General features: G+C 39.4%; 1 non-coding gene across 1 annotated transcript; it reads left to right on the top strand.

Moving 5' to 3' along the window:
• The first annotated feature begins 3,105 nt into the window (after window positions 1–3,105).
• TRNAY-GUA (transfer RNA tyrosine (anticodon GUA)) lies at window positions 3,106–3,208 on the top strand. Its single transcript has 2 exons — window positions 3,106–3,142; window positions 3,173–3,208. It is a non-coding gene; the product is annotated as a tRNA-Tyr (tRNA).
• Window positions 3,209–13,109: the final 9,901 nt, after the last annotated feature.

The following is a 13,109-nucleotide window of genomic DNA, read 5'->3' as shown; positions in this document are numbered from 1 at the left end:
GCCTGCTCCCAGCTTCTCTCATTCTTGGTGGGCCTCATCCTCACACCCTACTCTGGTTTTATATCTGCCAAGCGGGAGCAGTGAAAAGTGGACCTCTGAAGGACCAAGGATATGACCCATTCACTTTGCGCAAAACATGGGACTCAGCAGAAATTGTTATGGAACTCCATACTTCCAATGCCAAATAATTCATTCTTCTCATCCTATTTACAGACAATGGCCTTGTTTCTATACTAAGAATAAAGCTTAGGTTACACACCTGGTTATTGCATTGCTATGAAAAATAGCTTCTTCTAATTAATATTAAATTATATTCCACTCACTAGGACTCAAACTATGCTCAACTGTTTATAAGTGTTGCACTTAAACTATGTTAGCATCTAAAAGTGTTGCACTAAATATTGGTGTATATTCCTAGAATATACCTGTGTTCTTACCTGTATATAACAATACCACACCTGATATATACTTACTCATGTATTTTGCATGTGTACTTGCTATAAATTTCCGAATACAGCAGATTTCAAAAATTAAGTACTGGTTTACACGAAGTCAAGATATGGACGTATAACCTATGCTTTATTATTCCCTTTTTATTGACAGTCATATTATTCAAAATACTAAAGATATAAAACTAAATGCAATCTGCATTACAATATATTTTCCTATTATTACAGACTGCTGTACAGGAATGGTTTTGAGTATCCATGAGGAGTTCACAAAGAACAGAGTTAACCTGAATGCATTACATGATACTTAATTTTATAGATAATGAGAAAACATTCACTTTCATATGTAATTATATTTACTGCATAGTGGTAAAGTGATGCATTAGACCATATTCCATGTGTGTTTTTGTTTTGCTCTGTGTTTAATTGGTGTAAGAATATTAGTCTCCCAAACAAACCAAAAAATAATATATTTAAACAGATTTTTTAAAATTTTCACAGATCACAAATTCCAAAGCTATTTTATTATCTCAATAAAAATCACATTACATTTCATAGGTGGTCTCTTGTGCTTTGAATTGCTGCATTATTATACAGGTATTTCAGGTAACATAATACAAGCCACCATGAAGCAAATGTAAGCAATGAAAAGAGATTAAAGTCCTAACACTTAGGGTTAAAAATGTCCTTTTTTTACCATGTCTGGTAAATAATAGTTTGTTTCTCTGCAGAAATTTTTCAGTTTGGCCAGAATAGAAAATTGAGAATCTGTTTCCATTTGTGAGTGAATTAGTGGGTAGAATAGGTCAAATTATTTATTTTATTTGACGGCAAATGCACTCAGATTTAGAGGAATAGTTACGGAAATTCTGTTGAACTGTTACTTTGTTGAATATATAGCTGTGCTGAATCTACACTACATACATTTTATCCCGCAAAAAATATCCATATTTCACATGTAATTCTACAAGCTTTGAAGATATGTCACAACATCCAACTTAGATGTGGTTAGGGAAATCAGACATTCTTCCTGCAAATGAGATCTGTCCAAATGGTACCTTTATCTTTTGTGTCTGTCATTTGGCAAGAGCAATGAGGTCATAGCTAGTTTTTCTTGCCCTCTTCATTTTACTCTGAGTTTCAAAGTCTGTTTTTTCTACTGCTGAAACATTGATTCTATCACTGAATTGTTCATGCTTGTTTCAGACTTGGTGATTACACTATCCAGTTAACTTATCCTTGGAGATTTCAGAATTAATATAGATTTTCCTGCTAACCCTTTCAGATGTTCCTTTTTAGACAACCTAGGGTCTTATGGATTTATTCCATATGCTACCCATTTTACTTACCTCAATGGTCACATTTTAGAGTGAGTAATTTCTTTAGATTATACTGTACAGATTTCATTGTGTCACCTTTTCTTGTATGACTTTATCAATTAATTATTTGTTAATGGCATTGTATATTGTATTAGCTAGGTATAGTTTTTTCCACACACATTCTTTTTCTTAATGTATTATGTCCTCCTCTCATGCAGAAGAAGATATGAACAAGTCTGATAATATCATCATTCATGAACTAATGAATTAAATTGGTTATGAATATCTGAGTAGTTACCTAGCCTCAAGGTTGCCCTAGCTATCTTCCATTGAAAAAAATATATATATTTAATTTAAAAAGTGACAGGGCACACAATTGATACACCTAAATCTATATGATAAAACTTTCACATATCTCTGGATTTAATCCATTTAAAGAAGGTGGGTGTTGGGTTTCCAGCGGCATGAAAGAGATCTAAAAAATAGTAATCTCGTTTTCTAAGACACAGTAAAATTGGGCTGTTTTCATTGAGGCTTAATGGACATGGTTTGGCTGATGAAGAAATGTAACAATTGAGATCTTGAAAAGTTATTAAGGTCAGAGACTTGAAGACAGATGGAGATAATGTCACAGGCGCAAAACTATGTGTGTGATGGAGGTATCGATGCTTCCTCCTGTCTCTAACAATTTACAGAAATCTTAAATTAACTGAATAAATTAATCCTTCTAGGGTCCAATAATAAATATATGTGTGTGTGTGTGTGTGTGTGTGTGTGTGTGTGTGTGTGTGTGTGTGTGTGTGTGTGTGTGTGTGTGTGTGTGCATGTTCAAAAGTTTGTTTTGGAATAGGCTGAAAGCAGAGGATAGAGATGTAAGGCCGTGATCCTGTAAACACTTTACATACATGAGTAACTTTACATGTTACTAGACTCATTGAACTCCATAGGATTATTCACAGACCTAAAGTTACTCATGGGTGTAAGTGTTTACAGGATCAGGATCATAGTATAATACTTTAGGCCAATTTTCATCCAGCAAGATAAGATTAGGTTCTTAGAGACATTTATTCAGTACAGCCGGCAGATTAGTATATAGGTATTTACTGAGCCAACTGTAACAATTGCCAAGCAAATGAGGTTTGGCTCCAGACCTGGAACAAGCCTTCTAAGGGTTACAAGATGATTTCTGTATTTTAAATGGGGTTGAGCTGCCACAAATCGGTCAGGATTCAAGATGCTACGCTCTGCTTATTGAATTCTTGTGGAAAACAGCTCTGCTTGATAACAGAAATTACTAATAGACCCTCTTGAACTCCATGCAGTTTCTTATGACTGTCCCTTTGATAGCTCAGCTGGTAGAGCAGAGGACTGTAGAGGAGCTGCCTGCGGGAGCTGCCTGCGGGAATCCTTAGGTCACTGGTTCAATTCCGGCTCAAAGAACATTGAGTTTTCTTTAAAAAAGGGAAGAAGGAGGATCTGGGGAACTACAGGCCAGTGTGCCTCACCTCAGTCCCTGGAAAAATCATGGAGCAGGTCCTCAAGGAATCAATTCTGAAGAATTTAGAGGAGAGGAAAGTGATCAGGAACAGTCAGCATGGATTCACCAAGGGCAAGTCATGCCTGACTAACCTAATTGCCTTCTATGATGAGATAACTGGCTCTGTGGATGAGGGGAAAGCAGTGGACGTGTTATTCCTTGACTTTAGCAAAGCTTTTGATACGGTCTCCCACAGTATTCTTGCCAGCAAGTTAAAGAAGTATGGGCTGGATGAATGGGCTATAAAGTGGATAGAAAGCTGCCTAGATCATCGGGCTCAACGGGTAGTGATCAATGGTTCCATGTCTAGTTGGCAGCCGGCATCAAGTGGAGTGCCCCAAGGGTCGGTCCTGGGGCCAGTTTTGTTCAATATCTTCATTAATGATCTGAGCACCATGTGGACTACACCGTCAGCAAGTTTGCAGATGACACTAAACTGAGAGGAGTGGTAGATATGCTGGAGGGTAGGGATAGGATACAGAGGGCCTTAGACAAATTAGAGGATTGGGCCAAAAGAAATCTGATGAGGTTCAACAAGGACAAGTGCAGAGTCCTGCACTTAGGACAGAAGAATCTCATGCACTGCTACAGACTGGGGACCGAATGGCTAGGCAGCAGTTCTGCAGAAAAGGACCTAGGGGTTACAGTGGACGAGATGCTGGGTATGAGTCAACAGTGTGCCATTGTTACCAAGAAGGCTAACGGCATTTTGGGATGTATAAGTAGGGGCATTGCCAGCAGATCGAGGGACGTGATCATTCCCCTCTATTTGACATTGGTGAGGCCTCATCTGGAGTACTGTGTCCAGTTTTGGACCCCACACTACAAGAAGGATGTGGAAAAATTGGAAAGAGTCCAACGGAGGGCAACAAAAATGATTAGGGGTCTGGAGCACATGATTTATGAGGAGAGGCTGAGGGAACTGGGATTGTTTAGTCTGCAGAAGAGAAGTCTGAGGGGGGATTTGATAGCTGCTTTCAACTACCTGAAAGGGGGTTCCAAAGAGGATGGATTTAGACTGTTCTTAGTGGTACCGGATGACAGAACAAGGAGTAATGGTCTCAAGCGGCAGTGGGGGATGTTTAGGTTGGATGTTAGGAAGAACTTTTTCACTAGGAGGGTGGTGAAGCACTGGAATGGGTTACCTAGGGAGGTGGTGAAATCTCCTTCCTTGGAGGTTTTCAAGGTCAGGCTTGACAAAGCCCTGGCTGGGATGACTTAGTTGGGGATTGGTCCTGCTTTGAGCAGGGGGTTGCACTAGATGACCTCCTGAGGTCCCTTCCAACCCTGATATTCTATGATTCTAGTGACAAAAGAATTTAAATTTTGGAGGTCTGGACCTAAATTTATAATAGATGTGTTGGCAGTTACAGTTACAAAAACTATTAGGCAAACTGAGTTTGAATGCTGGAATTTTACACACCTATTTGCAACATAAGTATCCACTCATAAGCTTAAAATTAGGAACACAATAGTGTTCAAAAACAGATATCCAGCTTACATGTCAGTATTCACTTATGATATCCAGCATACACTTGTTAAAATGAATTAAGAAAAACACTGTGCTTAAGTATATATTTGTTCTTAAATCAAATTCCTTAATCGTTTGTCCAGGAAAGCCTATTCATTTATTTCTCAGCCAGCCTCTTATTTTGTCAAGACACTTTGTGGCTACAGTACAGATATTTTCTGTAATAGAAGACTATACAATTGACACGTTTCAGAAATAAAGCATCACAATGAAGTGGAATATAATATAAAGCAGATTCCAGGAAAACTTACTATATAGTAGGGGCAACCCACTTACCCACTACCACTTTTTCAGTCTTTTACGCATAAAATTGGTTCAAATGTCAGCAAATTGGAGTTCAGATTCGACGAATGCGAACCCAGTTTCATTCTTGTGTGGATAACTAGTCAGTGAGAGAGATATGGCTATGTATGTATGTGTAATTATAAGACATTATCAATGTGTGCCTGGAGTTATTTGTACTTTCTGCTAGGTGTCTGAACCCCTTTTTGTTCCATTTGATTTTATTCACACTCTTTCAGGTGTTAGTTATATTCTGCCACATTGTTTGGACTTCTATAAAAGTGATTACCTTGTTTTTATATAATTAACTACTCCTGTTTAAAGTAATTTACAATACTGCATACTTCTCTGATAAATGTTAGAATGCCTATAAATTACTTGTGTCTATGCAAAAAAAAAAAAAAAAAGAAGAAGAAGCCAAAAGGCTTAAAGATCTGGAGGTGAGAACTCGAAAGGGCAGATTGTCTGTCTGCTGTTATTGTTTTGTTATTCCATGAAAGCTACAAAAGAATCTACATAGAGTCTTCAGGGGCTTTGGACTGCATAGGTAAGAAGGGAATAGTTCTAGTGCCAAACCCACAAGATTCATTCCACTGGTAATATTTGGTTGAGCCTTTCAACGTTAACAAACCCTCTTCTCCTCCCTTCAATGGAGCTGGCCCTAAATGCGGGTGCTGTTGGAGCAGTGGGAATCGAAGAAAAGCACAGTATCTGCAAATAAGGACGGTTGTGGAAACTAGTGCAGAGGCACTGGGCCTCCTCGAAAAAAGCACTGGCCTTCTCGGATGTTGAAGAACTGCTGATTTTGGGAGCTGAGCCCCCATTTTCTTCCATGTGTGGCAAACCATTGACTCACCATTGATGAGAAGAATTTTAGTAAATGCCATAAATGGAAATTTGCAATCTTCTTTCCTTGTGCAAGACAAGCCTGCATACAGGACATTAAAACTCTAAACTAGAATGCAATCATCCACTTATTATGTAGAGGATTGCATAAAAATCCTCCATGGTTCATGCTTCTGCACTGGCTGGCAGTTAGTTTCCAGGGGTTGTTCAAAATATTGTTCTTAACCATCATAGCCCTAGATAGCTTGGGGCCCAGTTACACAGCAGTCCTGGTGTAGTTCTTAAGTGATACTTTAGGTTTGCAATAAGGACAGGCACTCAAGCTGGAGTTCTTTTCATTACGACATGAGGGAACTGCTAACAGGGCATTCTTCAGGAACACCCTTCAGCTCTGGAATTTGCTCTCTCCCTTAGGGCTCCTTACTATAGTATCTACCCTGAGAAAGAGCTAAAGCAGCAGGGGAGAGAGAATGTGACTGTCTGAGTCACCAGGTTCCTCCTGGTTCCACTGCTGCTCTGAGGAGAGGGTGAACTTTACTATGTCTTTTGCAAGGTCAGTCAAGGTCAGTCAATTGCAATTCCCTCCCTGACCATGCACTTTTGTGGGGGAGGCATGGGTGTAACAGCTCTGTGGAGACTGCTCTCTCTCTCTCATCCCACAAGGATGGTAACCAGCACAAAAGATGCAGGGGGCATCCTTTGCCCCCTTTGCTCTTTTGCACAAGAGCTGGGGCAGTATTAGGTCCTCGGTTCATTAGCACTTTGTGCAACTTCGAAGCCAACTCCTCCCTCCTTATCTGGTAGGATTTGGGGTAATGGGCTAGATGCGGGGTTTACTTTGGTGGGTGGGGGAGATAATAAGATAGTTCAGTTCATATACTAATGATTGGAGCTTCCATGTTGAATATGATTATTTTAAGTTTTATAAAAAGTTAGAGACCTTGCGCCATAAAAATCTAAATAAATAATGTAATCAATGTGTATAATTCAGTCCAAATTGTTGATTGTTCATGTAGAAGCCAAATTGAAAACTGATCTGATACAAAGTATTGCAATTTACTTTCCATGTTTCATGAAGCCACTAATAATTGTGTCAGTATACCCGGGTGTATAATTTTCCACAGAAACTGATTCCTTTGAGTATGTTTCTCCTACAGATCAAATTTGCAAAACCTCTGTCTTTACTTGCTACTTCCTTTTCTTTTATACCTGTCTACAGAAATAATTCAGAGTCCACAGTGCTTCCAGTATAAAAATTGCATTTGCTTTAACCCGAGTATTTGTTAATCAAGAAGTAGTAGTAGTAAAATTGAATGAATGCATTTTAGTCAATGCCTTTTGGTTTATGCATTTATTTCAATGCCAGTTCTTTCATAGGAACTTTTCAGGGTAATTGGCTTAGCGTGCTGGCTTTTTAAATACACTGATCCATAATACAGAAGATTGGGAGGGGGTACATCAGAAAAAATACTAGGAAAATAGAGGCAGTTCCTGATACTGATTGCCCAACACATAGTGCTGTACTTGCAGGAAGAGTACAATCATATTAAGAAACCCAGAGATTATCAAGTATTTGACAGCAGACTTGTGTGAAACATTATACTGCTTGAGAAGTTTTTCGGATAATGCTTTAAAATTGTGGCTAAAGTCTTCAGGGTAAGAGAGGGGTCTGAGAGTAAGACAGGTGATCTTCCAAGGAAATACTCTTGAAATAGCCAGCATAGGAGGAAGCTCTGGCTATAGCTGTGTGCTTTTTCTCACATTCATAATAAAGGAAAAATCTAGCAAAGTATTTTAGATGCTAACTCACTGTGTATACTTTGTTCAGAGTGGAGTGGGGATGCTGCCCTTTCAGATGACATTTCCCTTTTCAATGGTTCTGTGTATGACTATAATAATGTGGGCTCTCACCCCCAGAATAGCCCCAGCTATCATTGTTTACATTGCCCCACTTACCCCCTGGTAGTGCAGCGCACAGCAGAGTATGCCTGCCTCAATTTCCCCTAATGGGCTGTCATTAAGGTTTTTATGTAGCCAGCAGTGCCCCTTCAAAGCTCTAATTTATTTACCCAGCACTGAACAGAAGTGCAAGCAAGTCTTTGCTCCAGTGTCTTAGTTGGGAGGTGCGGGGGAGCAAGTTAATACTAATCTGTCTGCCTCACGTGAGTCCATCCATCAATCCCTTCCATCCAGGGTCATCACCAGGAAGGCCCTCTTGACCCAGGACCCTCTTCTAGAATCATGCCTCCTGCGTTCACCTAGGGAAGGTTACCTTCTCTGGACTCAGAGATGTCAAAATGCTGCAGCTCTCTCTGGAACTCCCCAGCAACCTGGGCCTCTTGCTCTGTCTGGTAAGGTACTTTCACTAGGACCAGGGCTTCCTAGGGCTTTGCCGCTATAGTCCTTTCAGAACCTCTCCTTCCAGGAGCACCTTTCCTCGGTCCCCTTTTCTAGTGAGCTCTCTTAGCAGCTTCCCTAGAAAGTCCCTCTTCTCAGGCTTTTCTTTTGTTTGTTCTGGGTCCAAGTGTGGTGCTGCAGGTGGTCCCTACCTTAGGCCAGAAATTGTGGTCACCTACTTGGAGCAGGGGGTCCCATGCCATAAGCTCAGTATCAGTCTCCAAATAGTTAACCAAGGATAACAAAACCCAGAATTTGGCTCTCTGCACCTTTAAATAAATGAACAAAACTCAAAAGCAAGCTCTCAATCGCAGTACTAGAGGGCTATGCCTTGGCTTTACCCTGGCTTTACCAGCACTGAGGAGCTCCTCCTCTGTCCCAGACTCACCTCACACTGCCTTAAGAAACAGCAGGCAATCCTTCATAACTGACTTGCTGGATCCCAATTGGCCAGTGTCTCTTCCTGGCCTTTCTAGGGCTCTGGAGGACTAATTTTTGTTGGTAGCCTGGTCTAAGTGGTTTTTTGTTGAGCAGGACATGTCAGGGCACTGCTGCCTCCAGCAGGAGCAGAGAAGGACTTATAAACCTTCTAGTTAATTTCTTAAAGCAATTAAAACATAAAAATAACCACTTCCTTTTTATGAATACAATCTGAAATATACAATAAAAGTCGCTGATACAAACAAAAATCTGAGTTACAATAGTAAAAAATAAAGCGGCATGTATAGGGCTCTTTACTCATGATATTTTTCACCACCTGAGCCTGTGGTCTATTTCTGTTTCTAATTTAGAGAGTTAGAGAGTGGAAAACAAACTGCTTCAGTACAATTAAACATCCAAGTGACACCTTGGTACACAAATGAATGCCCTAGTTATTCTCTGTTGTCTCAGATCATTTTATGCAAAACTTTTCAACAATCTCATAGCCAGGTTTAAATGAGATTTTAGTTGAAATCAATGGTCATCAATTGCAATTGAAATTGATCCAATTAAACAGTAGATTGCTTTGAATTAGTGTAATTGGACTTTTTGAATTAGAAGAGAGAAATTGTGGTCAAGAGGAGAGTAAAGTAAGCATGTCACATCTTAACTTATGGACCATATATGGCTCTTGAGCCATGACAAAATGCCAGTGAGCGTACATATTGAGGGCAGTTTACAGACTATGAAAGGCTTTCAAAATCACAACGAATACTTTAGGTAGCACAGAGAAGAAAGTTTAAATTTAAAAAAAAAAAAGAAAAAAAAAACCCAAGAAAGATATCTCTAACTTTCCAAATGATTTACACTCTGTTTTACTAAGTTAAAAAAAAAAAAGGTACATCAACAACCTTAATGTGATAAGAGAGATGTTTTCATTGCATTTATTGTAATACAGTTCCATGAAACTGGTAAAGAACTATTAGTTTCCCTTTGCCATGCCATACTGCAATAACTGCTATGACAGAAAGAAGTATTGTAATGCAGCTTGCATTGATTTGCTGTCAAGTACCGTATCGCAGAGGGACCTGGAAAAATGTGATCGGTTATTAGCAACAAATGTACAGCTAGGGCCATGCATGCTGACATCTAGAATTAGGGTTTTGCTTAACCAGAGATCCCAATACAGCCGGAGTCAAAGGAGCAGAGAGGATGGTCACTAATAACAAGGAATATAAAAATAATGCTTGGCAATGACCAGTTTCTTACAAATAAAGAACAAATAAGATGACACCTGTTAACATGGTCTGCAATCGCAGAGGATTTGTGGGACTGATGATGATAGAAGGAGCACTCATTTTGTAGTTTAAGGACTTCAGTGTGAAGGTTGACAGGTTCCATATTCTCTGAGTGGTGATATTTAGCCCTCCTTGTGCCTAAAAAGAGCAGCTATCCTATTTTGGGACACCAGTGTAGCTAGGGTCTGATCCAAAGCCCACTGAAGCCAATGCAAAGGTTCTGATTGGCTTCAGTGGGGTCTGAATCAAACCCTTAGCTCCACACACACAGGGTGGAGTGTGTGTGTGTGTGTGTAGGTTTAGGGGGAGGATACATGGTGCCTCCCTCATCTGTTTCCTTATTCATCCTGTGCAAGAAGAGTCGAAATTGCAATCACTGCACTCAAAGGAGTGTCCTCTGCACTGCTAGAGGCCCACACCACCCAAAGGAAGGCAAGGGAGAGGTGCAACCATGGCCCTCATTTCTTCCCCTCTGTTAACCAGCACAGCGAAGGAGTATTTGTGGAAGTGAGTCTTGCTTCACTCCCTAGCTGAGAGCAGAGCTGGTCTTTGGCACCTGTACCCTTTTTGACTTCAAGGTACCCCATTGCAGAGGGAGCTCTCAATGGATATAGGTCTTCAAATGAGTTTAGCCTGATACAGGGTATTAGTGCTCCGGTTTCTGGGATAAGGTATTTATGTGCCTAACTTTAAGTATGTAAATAGCCTCATTGATTTCAGAAGGCATGTGCTTAAGCCCCTTGTTGAATCAGGTCCGTAGTAGCCTCTGAGGCCCCTATAACCTTGTGTGAACTCTGGTATGAAGGCATCTTTCAATACTGTCCTTTTATAGCATATCAGAGCAAGTCAGGATGAGTTTATTATTTGACCTTTTATTGGCCTGTGGTAGTTACGGGGTTTTTTTCAGCTTTACCAGTTAAAGCGTATGGAAATATACTTTGCAAGCAGAATGTATGAAATTTATTTATAGTAATTTATTTGGCATATTCCATGCAGCTTATTGCAAAGCACTTAAAAATTAAGTACATTGTTAGAGGGCACATAAACAAAATTAAAACAGAGGTATAAACCAGATTACAGTAAAGGGCTCAATAGAACAGAAGAAAAAAAACAACCTTAACATTTTTAATTCACTGTACTCCATATAAAGAATTCCAGGTTCTAAAATAATTAGAATTGCACATTGCCTTGAAAAACAATCTGTTGTCTGTAAAGTTGTCCATGATGTATTATGAAAGAATATTTCAGCATATGTATTTTAATTTAAAGTGTCCATTATACTCAATAAGTAATGAAATTTAATATTCAGACATGCAGGTTGTTTTTAATCATAAGTAGTATATACACTCAACCAGTAAATGCTTATTACAAGCCATTTCTAAATGCCATGACATCCTTCTAATTAGAGTGCATTCCAGATCTTACCGTAAATGCTAGAGGAGTGTCAGCAGGTGTTTTGGTTTTCACCTTGGCTATATTCATTTCTGTTGGTGAAATAACATGTCTATATTCCTTCCAGGCATGAACATCAATCATCCATATAAATAACATAGGCAATAGCTCTCCCTTATTTCTATGTACAGTTGAGTCACATTGAGGTTGAAGTGCAATATTGTTCTCCTGGATCAATGAGCAATTTCTCCCACCACAAGTAATAGTTTGCTACTGAAGTCAGAATGGTCCTGATACTGCAGGGTGGCAAGGTTGGCCTGCTTGGATGCTCTACTCATGGCAAGGGACCCAAGGCAGGAAAAACAAGCCTAATGGTAAGAAAGAGGCTGAGCAAAGCTATGCTAACTCAGGCAGAGCCTGGGGAGGGTTTTCAAATTCTGTACTTACTCTTCAGAGTAAGTTACCACCAGGGATTGTCCTTTTTGTACAGTGCTCAGTGCGATGGAGCCCATATCCTGACCAGAAATTCTTGGTGCCACAATAATAAATAATAAACAATATAATTAATTAATAACCACCATCATCAAGTGATGCAGAGAGGCTGCTATTCCAGACAAGAGGTTGGAGAAGCAGTTGTGACTGGGCATTGTGCAACCCAGTTCTCTAACCCCTTGTTAAAGGGATCAAGTTTTGCATCATCAGCTCCTTCATTTGTCACATATATAAAGACCAGTTACTTGGATTTTATGCTGGTGAAGTGGAAAGGCTGCAAAGTCCAGCCCTACATTTTCAATGCAATTACTTAATGCTTCATGGCACAAAGGGCAGACAAAATTCTTTAAAACTCTTTCTTTTATTTGGTTCTTTTCTTCCATTTCTGCAGCTATTCAAATAATGAAAAATATAGAGGATATGTGATAAATGTATAATCTGCATGAGCCCTCTCTCTATATATACATAGCCTTTGTGTTTTATATATGATATACCTTTTTAAATGATGTATTTAACCTCAATACATGTGAGAAACAATAAAATTATGAAATCAAGTAGTTTTAAAATTTCATTTAAAAACATTTCAAAATGTCCGATTAGCCTAAATAGTTAATAAATCTGAAAAATGTGATAGAGAAAGAATAGTTTACACATGGAATTATCTGACAGATAATCTGTTTTCTACAGAAATCCCTCTTTATGCAGTATAACCTCTGGCATGATGAACAATTTACCAACTCTGAAGTCAACGTGCCCTCTTAGTAGCAGATGGCAGGATAGTGCATCAATTGAGACAATTTCTGAATGTTCTAGCGGTATTTACAAAGATAATTGCAATTGTTTATTAGGCAACTGCAGCATTTCTTATTTAAAAGTAACTCAGCAATGTAAGTATACAAACAGGGTACAAAAAACAGTTGCTTTTTATTACCTGTGTACATCATGTGATGTCTCAGGTTTTCACTTTTACGGACTATGGGTGAAATCCTGGCTCCACTGAAATCCATGGGAGTTTTGCCATGGACGTCAGTGGAGCCAGGATTTCACTAGTCTGTAAAATAGTGAAAAAAAAGTGTGAGAGTGTAACACTACCGGACCCCAGTTGTTGGGATTGAACCTGGGGCCTCTGGAGCTCAGTGCATAAGC

This window comes from Natator depressus, chromosome 12 (assembly GCF_965152275.1).
Source record: "Natator depressus isolate rNatDep1 chromosome 12, rNatDep2.hap1, whole genome shotgun sequence".
In the NCBI taxonomy this organism is placed as follows: Eukaryota; Metazoa; Chordata; order Testudines; family Cheloniidae; genus Natator; species Natator depressus.
The sequence above is the reverse complement of the archived record's forward strand: the minus strand, read 5'-3'. Positions and strand labels throughout refer to the sequence as shown.